The sequence below is a fragment of the Bacillus rossius genome, chromosome 12 (assembly GCF_032445375.1).
Source record: "Bacillus rossius redtenbacheri isolate Brsri chromosome 12, Brsri_v3, whole genome shotgun sequence".
Taxonomy (NCBI): Eukaryota; Metazoa; Arthropoda; class Insecta; order Phasmatodea; family Bacillidae; genus Bacillus; species Bacillus rossius.
Window position 1 is genome coordinate 22074523 of NC_086339.1, and position 14159 is coordinate 22088681.

The following is a 14159-nucleotide window of genomic DNA, read 5'->3' on the forward strand; positions in this document are numbered from 1 at the left end:
TGCCTTAATCATCTGAGAATGCAGCCAGTGTCAGCATGTAACATTATCTTGTCTTGTATAATTGTGCATAACATTGAAAAACGCCTAGGATCAGAGGTGTATGAACCATATGAAAACGAGGAAATATTAGAAGACGAGGATGGGGAAGCTCATGAGGATGTTGACGCAGCTGATCCAGAGGCTATTGCAGTATTGCAAGAACTGATACCGGTACATGTGTTTGAACATTAAGTGGTTTCTTTGTTTCTAGCCATATACATATCAATGAGTTTGCTTTGTATCATGCACTGACATTTCCATTATAATTAAATCAACAAATATTTAGCCACTACTATTACAAAAACTGAAACGAATAATTAGGTACAAAATATACATAACTATTGAAAATTAACGTAAGCATCTCTTGAAATGTCCGTTTAATTATTTTCGTTTCATTACACAAGATTATATACATCAGATGTTAATGTGTAGAACATGTATATTAGTTATTTTCACATGTATTGTTAACAATGACAATAGCATCTTCAATTACACTGTTTGAAGCACCAAATTTCAACATTTCGGTGTTAACAGGAAATATTGTCGAATTAGTCAAATGAGCTGTAAATTCAGATGGCGGAAGGCCTGCTTCTTTCTCCATTTTCAGTAACTCTAGATCCATTTTATATGTTTCTCGTTTTGCTGTTTCGAGTTTCTGTACCAGTAATAACGTTTGCAGTTTAATTTTTTTTGTTCTTAACAATTCATATTCCTTCTTTGCAGAGTTTATGTTTCTTTTCCTTGTGTTGCCACCTGTGCTTGCAGATGGTGTTTGATGAGTACCGCTCAAATTGTCAGATGCATTTGAACACGTTGGTTCAGCAACACCATCTGCATTAATTACAATAACTTCTCCAGTCTGATTTCCTAAATCCTCGTGGTATGCGAATGTAATTGCAGCAATGTCAGTCCCAGAAGATTCAGGAGCCATTATTCCTTCAAGAACAGGTGATTCTTTTCCAATAATGTCCATGATAATATGATCTGCTTCGTCATAAATACATTTTTTCCCACCTGCACTTCCCGTCTTTGTTCTGTTATATTTTTTTCTCCTGGGCATGAAAAAGATTTACATAGGTTTTAGTAATTGAATTATAATATACATCCTATATCACTTAGGCGTGTTCCATTACTAGCACAGGCAGATACAAAAGATCAAATTTTTTAATTTTTTATTTTTATTTCTTAAAACCATATTAATTAGACTACTGAGGCTAAATATGAAGTGTCATACTATATTAGCGGCTACTTGTTGCAAACACATGAAGGTAAATGTTAAGTCTACCTACTCATTGAATATCGGCTAAACTATTGATAATATAAGCAAGAAAAATGCCTCTTGTTACGAAAATGAGTCGCCTGTAAAAACGTGCATGTGGCACATGTTTATTTTTTTCCGATTTTCGTAGATTTTCTGTTCCACAATCAAAACAAGCTAAATGTTACATGTAATTTGTACACAGAGACTAATCTAATATAACATCACCAAACATAACCTAACTTAACCCAACCTAACATAGGTTTATTAACATTAGATTATGTATGCTTACATTAAGTTTGTTAAGGTTTGGTTACTTTTGGTAAGGTTACATTATGTGACGTTAGGTTGGTTTAGGTTATGTTAGGTTGGTATCTGTGTACGAATTATAAGTCCATACATTTCTTTTGCTTGTGGAAATTAGAAAATCTCCGAAAATCTAAAAAATAAACATCTGTAACATGCTCTTTTTGTCTCTCACGACAACTTTTCGTAACAAAAGAAGCAATTTCATTAATACACCTTGCTTCTATTATCAGTAGTTTAGCCGGTATACGATGAGTAGCTATACCTAAAAATTATTCACATGAATAACATGCCCCTGTGTCCATACCTAACCTATTAATAATCTGGTACCCATACAATTTATACTTACAATCGTTCTCTTGCGCCAGTTTTGCCATGTAGTATCCCTAAGATACTTCCAATCCCTTGTAAAGGCTCCGATGGCTTTCGCTTTTTCAGTTACGCGTTTCCATGTGTCCATTTTCTGTTCATGTGTCAAACTGCATGAAAATCTTCCAAACAACACCTCCTTTTCCTCACGAATGAGGTTTAAAATACTTATCTTATCCACACTGTTCATTGTACTGTATGTGTGAAGGTTATATATGTCGCATAAATATTTTACTGCTTACTTTTTTGTGGTACAAATCGATTGATCTTGAAAAGCAAAGGTATGGCAGGGTTCGATTATCGCACGCACCACTTGAAAGCCAAATAATTTTTTGACATACACGTGGCCGCGGGCGACCACTAAACAAACATCACTAAAAAAAAAAAAAACATTTGACCTACAATTAATTGTCACATACGGTCGTGTTTATGAGACAGTTGTGTTTAATTGTAGCTATTTACGATTCTTTGCCTGTCAACCTCTTTTTATATGAAACGTACACTTATAATTACAAATTGACATATTTGTAAATTTTGACATAATTGCCGCATATGTCACGCCTGTCGAGTTTTATTAAATAGGGCCCTGGACACACACACGGTATGCACAGCTTCAGAGAGAGAAAAAAACGTGATTTGAAAACTGCACATGATAACATATTTACGGGGAAAAAAAAATTAAGAGTACGTTGAGGTCGATTGGTAGCACCTTTCCGTATTTCGCTTGTGAAATGTATTTTTTAAAAAAAAAGTTTAAAAATGGCTATAAAAAAAACTCGTGTTTTTAGAATAGTTTTTCTTCATGAAATTCCCGGTAGCGATTCTTTAAAACACTTGAGGGATTTTTATCTTTATTTCTCTGCCATTTTATTTTATGGATTGCCACTAAAATTTCATAGTTGTCCTACGCACGTGAGAAGACTGCTAGCCAGTGCAGAGCCCTCAGCAGTGCATCAGCAACACAAATACATTCGTGACTAGGCGGGCCCTTTAACTGTAGAATTTACTGATATTTTCCCCAGGTGATATTTGTAGCAGTGAATTAAAAACTAACCTCAAACAGAGAAACAGATTTTTGAACCATATTTCTACTGGACTAAAATATCGACTCCATCAATTTAAAAATTAAAAAATAAATCTAGCTAGGCATTTGAAAAGATGTCTGATTTAAGCAAATAACTTTCAAAGATAGTTTAGTATTATTTTTTTTACAGTATGAATAGTCAAAGTTACCCGAATAAAAATTTTTGTTGCCTAGACTGTTGGATTTTATTTTTATCTGGTATCTATAGTAGGGTTATTCATGATTGCGTGGCAAAAAAAAGTGTCGTAACATTATCTAACAATTTGGCGCAAATTGGGGATTTTGAAACTTTTTTTTTAAAAAAAAAGCATACAACTAAAAAATTAAGAAACTTTTCAAATTTGGTTTTCTGTTTATTCAGAATCTTAATTAAGTGTTTATTTATTGTTCTCGACATGGCGTTGAGTTCTGGAGCACTCTGTATACACACACATAGGCTATATAGGTATGTGTGTCACCAAAAAGGTATTTTTGTTTGTTGTACCTAAAACCTTCCAAATGAATGTCTACTAAAACACACAACGCGTGTGCACTGAATCTGGTTACACACTTTCAGGTATAAAATCACAGGTCCAAGGCATACGTCCGCTCGCAAAGTCAGATAAGTAAAAATCCAAGCAAAAACTTTTCAGGTTAATCAAATGGAGGAATATTTTACTTGGCCCCAATTCACGACTGTGCAAGCCAGCCTTAGTTGCACACAGCATGGGGGTAAATACAGCACGACCGATCTCTCACTGCATTTCGCTTAAAGGCGACTAGGCAATTGTGCGTGCCGCCAGTGTCGCCCCTAATGTTTCTTTGTTTCTGCATGAATAAAAACAGTCACAAGTCTGAAAAGGGCGGATCTCTTGAGAGGCCCACATAGTGGGATTATAAGTGCGACGCTTGCTGGTGTTTCTAGAGCGGAATCACCTCTAAGCGCAACGCTGTGGACTGGCGCGCAGTCTCTTCGTCGTGCGGTAAACATAACATTGTATGGCGGAGAAATGAAGATAAAGTTGTAATCCGAGTCCCTTAATTACCGTCAAAATTCTTTACCGGGTGTTTTATGCCTAAAGATTGTTCAGAAAACACGCGTTTAAGCCAGTTTTACTTTTGTAAAAAAAAAAAAAAAACTATGTACGATAACAACTACTCATCGGCACATTCCTAAATGCTTTTCGTAAACCCACCCTACTCGTAAATTTTTAACAGTTTTCAAATAATGCTGTTTTATCTGAAGCTTCGCACGCCGTATGTGTGCCAGTGTACACGGGACTCTTAGAATGGTTAGAAATACCAGCCATATTGGAATTTTTTTAGCATTTCATTCTAACTCTTTGTATAAGCTTTCATGGGCATTTCCCGAGGGTCCTCGGCTTGTGGCATTTCACAACCAGCCACCATTAAACTTCTTTGCGTAGGTTCCGTAAAACATTTTGTGGCTTAACGGTATCACGTAACGTCACCACATTTCTGTCACTTTTTTTTTCCCGAAACACACAGGAAAAGTATGAAAACTGAGTGGGGCTCGTAACAAAAAAATTTAATTTTGCGATAAAATTAGAATTTTATTATTTTTTTTTTTTTTATTTTTTTTTTATTTTCAACTGTTAGCAGCAAGCTTTGAAATGAGCCTCCTGACTTTTATGCAATAAGTATATCATGTAATTATTTTTTTTTTGGCATTCGGCGGGTTGAAAAAAAAAGAGGTGGGGGGGGGGGGTTGTGTTGGGTGGTTGGGGAGAGAGAGGCAGCTGTGGAAAGCCAACGAATTTTTTAGTAACGTGTGTACGCTCTGCAGGAGCTAATTTTCTCGCTGTAATTAAACAGGCGTAGCATCTGTTACTCGTAGCGTACTTCCGCTCGCCTGGACAATGAATTAAAAATTTAATTTTATGATTTTTTTGTGTCTTCAGTTAAATTAAGTTTCAAACATGCGACTTGTTTAAAAGCAAATTATTTCAACCGTATTTTTTCCAAGCCCAATTTTAATTCTTTTGTGGGCTTATTTGAGGCATTATTATGTTATTCATTTAGCATCTATATTTTTTAATTCTTGCAGATTTAAAATAATTAAGGTGAATAGCCCTCAATAGGTTTTCAGTTCCATAGCCTTATTTTACTCGTCGTTTGGCCGCATTGACTGCTCGCTTAAGTAGAGTGGACAACTTTGTTTGGCTTATAGGTGTGTCATTTAAATGTAAGTTTTTTTTATTGAGTATTTTAAGTTTTTTTTCGCGTAGTAGTATTAGTAGCCTACTGTGTACCATTCTTCAACGTAAACGAAAGTCATTCATCAAAACCACCTGCGCAAGGTAAAAGTAAATTCGGCTTGTGCCGTGAACTACGTTAGTGCATTGCGTCTGTGCATGCGTAACCAAAAAAACCATTACATCCGTTTACAATGCAAGTTCTGTTAACATTATCGGAGATAGTGTTATAAGCTAGTGAAACTAGACAACAGTTCTTTGCCTGCAGTTAAATCAACTTTGATAATTTTTTCTCTCAAACTTATTTATTATATTACTCAGTGCTGCCCAGAAAAAAATTATAAAATTTAATAACAAGCTAACACGGCCGGGGTTTTTGTCTTTCATTTCTCTTTCAAGTATTTAAGAATCATAACGTCCGTTTTTCTTAGAAATTGATTAAAATAGAAGTCAATTTATAAACATGAATCAACAAAATTACTACTTCCTTCAATATAACAGCTGAGGATATCAATAATTATTGATAAATATATATTGATTAATCACCAATAAATATTACTCACTGTTGAAATACTCGAAGAAAATTTTTTTTAGTAAAATCAAAACTAGCTTTGAGTATAATAAACTAGTTTTTAATTTTATTTTATATTATATATAGGTTAGATGTGATCGAGTATTCTAATAGACTTATTTTGTAGTTCTGACAATATCACCTTATTATTAAATACAAGCGAAACAGGTTGTGCTAATAGGCTACATGGACATGCTACAATATATTCATAGGAATTGATAATGTTAAGCCGTCCAATGAATGAACAATGACTACATGGCCACCGCTCCGCGACTTGGTAAACTAAACGGCATGGACCTTCCTCACATTAATTTTTTTACATTATAACCATACTGCCACAAAATGAAACCAAAAGTTAATTAATATTACATGCAAGGGATTTGTTTATTTTTTTAAAATATAATATTCTTAATTGGAAATAAAATATTTACACGCTTGAGGGCTCATAATAATACAAATTAGGATTTGTGATTTTGTTAAAATAATAACGATTCGTGACAAATAATTACTCTGTCAAACATAATTGTGAAAAGCATTATACCTACCAGCAAAAGGTATTTAGTTTCACAGCTTAAACAATACTCATACAACACTGTTTAACAATACTGACTTACACAAGTAATAAATTTTAATAGTACGTACGTGAAAGAACACAGTTTTTTTGCGAATATGGCCCGTAGTGCGGTGCACAAAAATAAGCTCAAACCCCGTTGTGTTACCCTCTGCCCAAACACTCCCTTACTAGATGCCAGCAAGTCAGATGGCGTCAGGCGCAGGCGGGTCCCTACCGACGCGACCCGCCTATCCCTGCAGCACGGCAGGGCTCAACCTGAGCCGCACGCCGCCACGTGAACGAGTTCTCTGCACAGTACGCATACTTTTAGAGTCATAAATCTTTTGACAGCAATGTTTCGAGGAAACGTTTCATTAAAATTTACTCCCATCACGTTAAAATAAGTTTAACTTTTTTTTTTCACTGGGGAACTCGAACCCGCGACCCTTGCACTACACATCCTCAACTACTATCGCTGAACCAAACACTGTTAAGAAAATAACGCTAACATGAAAGTATTGACCGATCCGCGACAAAATTTTGTTATTTCCCTAAACGGTTGACCATCGTGAATCCGGACGAAATCGGTGACGACGATTAGCCGACCTGCCCTTGTTGGGACGCGCCCCGAGAAGACAAGCGAAGCAGCCCACCGGCCCTCCGGGTCTCGGCAGACACAGGGACCCTGCAGCACCGGGTCTCAGGGGGATGATTAATTCAGGGGCCAGGGCGGTGACGCGTGTTCAATTTGTCGGCTTCAGTTAACGCGTAATCCATTTTCTCGCCGTGTTTCCAATTGTGCATTCCGCCGGCCAGAATTACGCGGCGAGCGAAACGTCGGCTCCAGTTAGTGTAACTTTCAGTCGATGTTCTCGGAGCGCTCCGCAAAAAAAAAATATATATATATATCTCACGATGGCTGAAACTAAACCCGACTCCTGTTGCTTCGTGCAAAGTAATCGAGTACCCCAATAAAATAAAACTCTTCGGCTGAACAAAACCTGACACTTTTTAGTTAGTGTGATGTCCTTGGAGCGCTCTGCAAAAAAAAAAGTCAGTTGAAACTACACCTGACTCTTATTGGTTCGTGTAGGTTCCTTTGCAAACTTCGCAAAATTATCTGTGTCTACTGAAACTAAACTGTGTGTGTGTGTGTGTGTGTGTGTGTGTGTGTGTATAAGTGCGCGTGTCATTCATTACCTACTCGCCAGACATGTCGAAACATGTGACCTCGGTAACAATCAAATTCAAGTGTTCTCGTGTTGTTCATGTTGCTAATAAACTTATAAAACGAAACACAGACACTAAATTTAACGTAGAGTGTTTTTTTAAATGCCGAGTGTGATAAATATACAAAAGATATTACCTAATTTTAGGGGAAAATGGTAAAATTTTTCCCTTTTTAAAATCTACCAAGACCTAATTCTGTTTAACAAGTTGGTAATAACCTAACCGAACCCAACCCAACCCAACCCAGCCTAGGTTAGTTTAGGCAAATTTTTATTTATTTCCTACTATTTTTCTTAAAGTCTGTGCATTTAAGAGCTAAGGGTATAGTTTCGGAGCATTTATGATGCATTTTTTAATGATTTTATTTCATAGAATTTATCTTAAACAATTATCATGTTTGCTTTTCAATCAACTTTAATTTAACATAATTTACTTTTGATCATACATTATGACCAATTGCATAACCTTGAAAATTTAACATAAAATATTTTGAAACCAAGTTGGCGTGTTTATGGTTACTTTCTTGAAAACGGTGTTTGCATCGTTTCGATATTCACGTTTTTTGCAACATTGAGCATTACTTCTCTCGTGAAGTATGTCCTTAAACATTACCTAAAAATACTGTAAAAATGTTTACGGTCTTCAAACCTTAAAATAAATTTATTTAAAATATGTTTGATCACATTGAATACTTTGTTTAGTCAGAGTTTTATTTTTAACAGTGTTTAGGAACAAGTGTTTAGTTTAAGTTTCACAGGTAAGAATTATGTGTCTTTTATTTGTGATATCTTTGTGCTTTGTTTGTCCGATAAATTGTGCAAAGTTGCGATTTGTTACGCGATGTATATGATATACATAATGTATATGATATACATAATTTTTTAATAATGTAAAATTTTTTTTTCCGTAGGTTTATACTATGACAAAAAATATTTTTATTCCGAGGTATTAGCCGATTCTTATCACTAGTTTCAGAATATCCCGTCCACATATATGTATGTATGTATGTATGTATGTATGTATGTATGTATGTATGTATGTATTTACGAATGAATTACGTGTGTCCGCCATCTTTTACAGACTTCTGAAACGTCTGCTATTATGAAGCGCGGAACATTAAGTTCCCAAAATTATCTAGGGTTTATGTTTCATTTTTTCGCTAATTTAACTTGAATCGATTGTACAAACCTTCATTAATACTTTATAAATTGTTTTATCAATTAAAAAAGTGGTAATTTATTGGTTTTCATAAAACCACGAAGATTCAATTTATATTTCAGAACTATCTTTTATTGAGAGCATGAAATTGTGTTCTACAGAATTTTAAATTGACTGAATTTACGTATTCTCTGACAAAAAAAAAATTTCCAGTATATTTTTCTTTATAAATCAGTAAAAATTTGTACCACACAAAATCATAGGAAACTCTGGTTTCTATGACCTTGGGAAACTAATTATTTCTTCGTTTATGATTGTGTCCAAATATATAAAATTCATTCAGAACTAAATAATTCCCGAGTGCATGGCCGTAGTCAATGCTAGCACTCAAAACAATTAAATAATAAAAGTATATAATTTATAAAACCATCTATAAAAATTTTTTCGAAAGTTTTGTTACCGGTATATTTAAAATTTTAGAGATGAATACGAATAGATGCATTCCAAATAGTTTATGATACTTAACCTTTACGTAAAAGCAGGAAGTAATATTTTGACTACCCATATCACTAACACTCTGCTCATACCATTTGGCGTCCCAGCTAGGCGGACCAGTAAAGTATCGGGGAAAACTTTCCTAATTTACTTCTGGGCGCGTGGTGGGGATGAACAGGAAAAGGGGAAAAATGGGGAGGGGAGGGGGGGGGTGAACCGGGCCGAGAGTGAGGTCACCCGAGCTGGCCGTGTATTGGAAAATGCTCGGATGGAACTCGCTAGGCATCATGTCGCAGTCCACGTGACCACACCTCACAATCATTCCTACCAAGTTACTGACCGTGTTTCAGAATAGGTCGAGGGGTTCAATATTCGGAACGTTTGTTTCGAAAACTTTAGCTCGGAGTGTGAATCGATTAAAAAAAAAAATAGGTTGTCTGTAAAGTCGGTTTACGGACGATAGTTTAAAGTGACAACGTGATAACAAAACATTGATGAAATGATTGCCTAGTTTTATGAATAAAATTGAATCATTTTTATTGAATTATCACTATTTTGTATGGATACAAAGAAGGAGTGAAATTAAATCTACAATTTAATTAATAAATTTACTTTCATTTGCACTCATTAATTCAAATATGTTTATTACTTTAACGAAGAGATTATTTTAACTATAACGTTTATACATGTTTGCTATTTAACGTCTTCCAATCTGTGTTATTCTGTTAAGGATAGGACGATGATAGGAAAAGTAGGAAACGAATGGGAGTGTTTCAAGTTTAATATGCCTCGAAAAAGTCAAATCGATGGTTGTTCCAATCGAGTGGAAGAGAGATAGATGCGGCGCAAGCGTACAATGAGCGTAACGGGACACAGCGTAACGGGAAAATGTGCGTAACGGGACAATCAATCATCCTTTTTCGTGCGTGCAGCCGGCGTTCATCGATTTATTAAACATTGTCACGTCAAAAAAATGTAAGAGTCCGTTTCTAAGAGTCCCGTGTACACTGGCACACATACGGCGTGCGGAGCTTCAGATTGATTTCACTGCAGACAAAATGCTCGTAAAGACTTCGCAGTTATTAAGGGGCCCGACTAAGTAGTTAGTGGTGTAATTGTGTCGGTGAGGCAGGATGGTAAGTGCGACGCTCGCTGGTTCTTCTAGCGCGGTGTCGCCTCTAGGCGCGAGGCTGCGGGCTTTAGCGCGCAGTCTTCTCGTCGCGCAAGGGGCATCTATGATATTTCAGCGGTCACCATAACATCATATGGCGGAGAAACTTAAGATAAAGGTGAAAATGCAAGAGTCCCTTGGGTGCTTTCAATAATCAATACCGGAAGTTTCAAAACTAAATGTTCATCTTAAACCCCCGTTTTAGCCAATTTTACTCTGCTAAAAAATATAGTTCAAAAAAGAAATACGGAAACAGAACGACTTACCCTCGGCGTACTATTAAAGTGTTTTTCGTAAACACACACCCCTCGGATATCTCCAGAAGTTTTCATATAGTTTTTTTTCTAAAGCTCCGCATGCCATGTTTGTGCCCGGGTAGGCAGGGGGCCTTAATGACTGCATGTAACTTCACATTCTTCGAAAGCTGGTTCGAGCGAGGATATTCGTATTCTTGTCGAAGCGCTTTTTTTTTTTTAACCTCGGTTTTGAGAGGGGAGTTATTGGCACACTCGTGGCCATGATGAAATTCTAGGGGCGAGTTTCTCCTGCGCTAATCTGTTTACGAAGTCTGTCCCCTTTCCCCGTCCGTAAACTCGTTGATTGGGTTAGGACCTCCACTCTCCTTGGCCCGTATTGTCATTGGTGGTGAGGGTGTGGTTGGGGTTAAACATGAGACCGAAGTTGCAACTACCTGCAGTAACCCTTCTACCTCACCCCCCCCCCCCTCCCCCCAACTCCCCCACAACAAACTATTCTTTAACCCTTCGTGTGTGATATTGTCCGCGGAGACAGACGACCCAGAACGGGAAGTTGTCGGCGGGTATGAGGGCACTTCCCGTAACTTCTGCGTTCCCGCCTGTGTGTTTTCCCTTCGCAGTTTTTTAAATGCGCGTGTCGTTAGCATGGCGGATGCGGGTTCCTCAACAACCCACACAACCATCTCTCATCCTCCTCTTCTCTCTCTCTCACTCTCTCTCTCCCTCTCTTCCAGTCTTCCTTGTACGCAGATTCGGCGGAAGTCCCTCTGGAAATGACGCACGAGTTTCTCTCAAGGGAAGGGTTGATGGGGACAGGAGGGGGGGGGGGGGGGGGTTGGAGTTCGGGGTCGCGGAAGAACGCGAGATAAGGGTCGCAACTTTCGAGACTCTCTCAAACCCCTATCAACCGACGACGCCGTGTTCTCATCTGACACGGCTCGACGACAGCGCAACAGCCTTCCCCCGAGTCAACTCCGCAGTGTGTCCGCACCTTCACCCCGCGAAACCCTGTTTGTTCATTGTCGTGCTTCGGGGAAGTGCCGTGTTGCGCGCGCGCCTTGCAACAAGACGTGACCGCCGTCGGAGAGATCTGGAGTCGATCTGATCTTTACCCACAAATATGTGCTTTTGTGCTCGACAGAAAAAAATAAAATAAAATAAAGGGAAACCACCTGTCGTTTATATCTTCCTTGACAGGAGAGTTATAAACCGCAACACGCCATATTTGTCTCAAAAGATTTTTGTGACGTATCATTTTTTAATCTTGTAATTTTTGTTCTTAAGGCATTATGGTTCAATTATTATGTTCTTAAGACAATGACAACAAATTCGCACAAGAATTCAAATATCTGTCATCGCTTGATTTACATTCCTATTCGTGTGCAGAATTGCTCACCTTTATTAATTCACCATTAAATAAAATGGATGTTTTATTGTCTTACAAGTAAAAAAAATTGTTCTTATTTATTTATCACGTGGTATTGCATTAAGTTTAAATAAATCTATTCACTTTAGCCAAATATAATAATCTGTTAAATTATGACGATTGCAATATGTGGCTAGAAGCAAGGGCCTCTCCTAAAACGCAGTGCCGATCATGTTATACATATTTCAAATTTTGTTCTTCCAATTTTTGTTTTGATAAAGCTTTTTGAAAGCAAGCTAGTACTATTGCTTTACTTCAGAAAGAAAAGAACCTTAGTCTCAATTAGGTTAATTTACAAGAGAGTAAGAAAAGCTACTCTTTCAGTGTTACTTTTGTTGCTGAAATCCTTCAGATGCGCGCGGCCGGCAAGAATGAACGTATAACAAGTTTATTTCAGATGGGGAACTCTTTATAACAGCCACGTTTACATAACAAAATTACTTCACTTGGACTGTTAAAGTTTGCTAAAGCTTTAGAAAAAAATTGAGTTAAGCCATAATGATATGGTTCGATGAGGAACAAACTTTTAAGACATGATCTGTAATTAAAAAACAAACATTGCCAATGTTAGAAATGGGCTGGTTTAACTCTTAGGAACAGCATTTCACATTAAATCACAGCATTTGCTTTGTTAGATAAAGTAAAAAATGATCTACACTACCAAAAATGCTTTATTCGGATTGTGTTAGCTACGAAGCAGTGGTATGATTACAAAAATATGTGCTGGGTCATATCGAATTCTGATAGGATAAGCTTAAAATCATCCGTGGTTTGAATACTTTTTTCCCTCAAATTTCTAAATGCGTACTACAAATCCAAACTCAGATCTCGAAAAAAAAAAAAAAAAAAAAAAAAAAAAAATAGTTTAAAAATAAACATCAACATAATTTAATTGTCTATAAAAAAACATGTTTTAATTTTAAGACACGGATGATTCTCTTTTATTATGTTCCCGTAAGTGCACAATAAACATTTCTTTGATGTAGTGTCTGCAGAGTAAACAAATGCTTATCTTGTTAATTACAAAGATGCTAGTGTTTGAAATTCGCAATTTCAATTATTATTCAAATATTTTTCTTCGAAGCTTTTCACTCGAATACAAAATCTGTCCAATACCAAGGATTTTATGATATTTGAGGATTTAAGGATTTTATTGGCCCATCTCTACTAACACTACTTGGAAGCAGTTATGGATACATACGAGTCATTACTTACTAAACTAGTTTCTCAGTTATTACGACATCAAAGTGGTTTTTTTTATAAATGTTGAAAGCTTGACCTTAATCTCACAATAATGGATATGCTCCGTCAGCTACTTTTTTTGGTCGCGTTCCTTACTCGCAGACTGTACTTACCGATTTGCCCTTTACTGAAAAGGGGTGGAAATGAACTTACGCGAGAATAAATTCAGTTGTTTTTTGGCAATTCGCAAACACACACTATAAAGAAGAGCGCTCGCGGCTGTGAACTTCCTTCGCCCGCGGATTTGAAGTCGGAATAAACAAAAGGATGTTGGGGGGGGGGGGGGGCGGCTAGCCAAACAGACAGACTTCCCATTTAGCAGGAAACTTTTCGCAATCTCTAAGGCGAAACACGTGAAAAGGAGCTGGATGTTTCTTAGCGCGAGGGAGGACAAAACTTTAATTTACTTTCTCTTTCTTTGTTGATTGATTACTTACTTACCGTTCTCTTTTTAGAATCGGTTGTCAGATGGAAGTCGAATTTCGTTCAAACACGTTGACTTTAATTAAAACTCCAAGTTGTCAATGTTTGTCCGCTGAAGTCTCGGTAACTTTTTTTTTTGCGGCGAGAAGAAAGTAGAATACGAAATTCTGCATTTTGAAGAAAAAAAAATATTTTTATTTTAAAAGATCACATTCATACTTATATTATAATGCGAAATTGTGTTTGTCTGTTTGTCCTTTCACGCAGCAATGGAGCAACGGATCAACATGATTGTTTGCATACAGATAGTTTATAGCCCGAAGAGTGACATAGACTACATATAATTATGAAATTATATCCTTAAGAGAGCGGTAAATTCAGT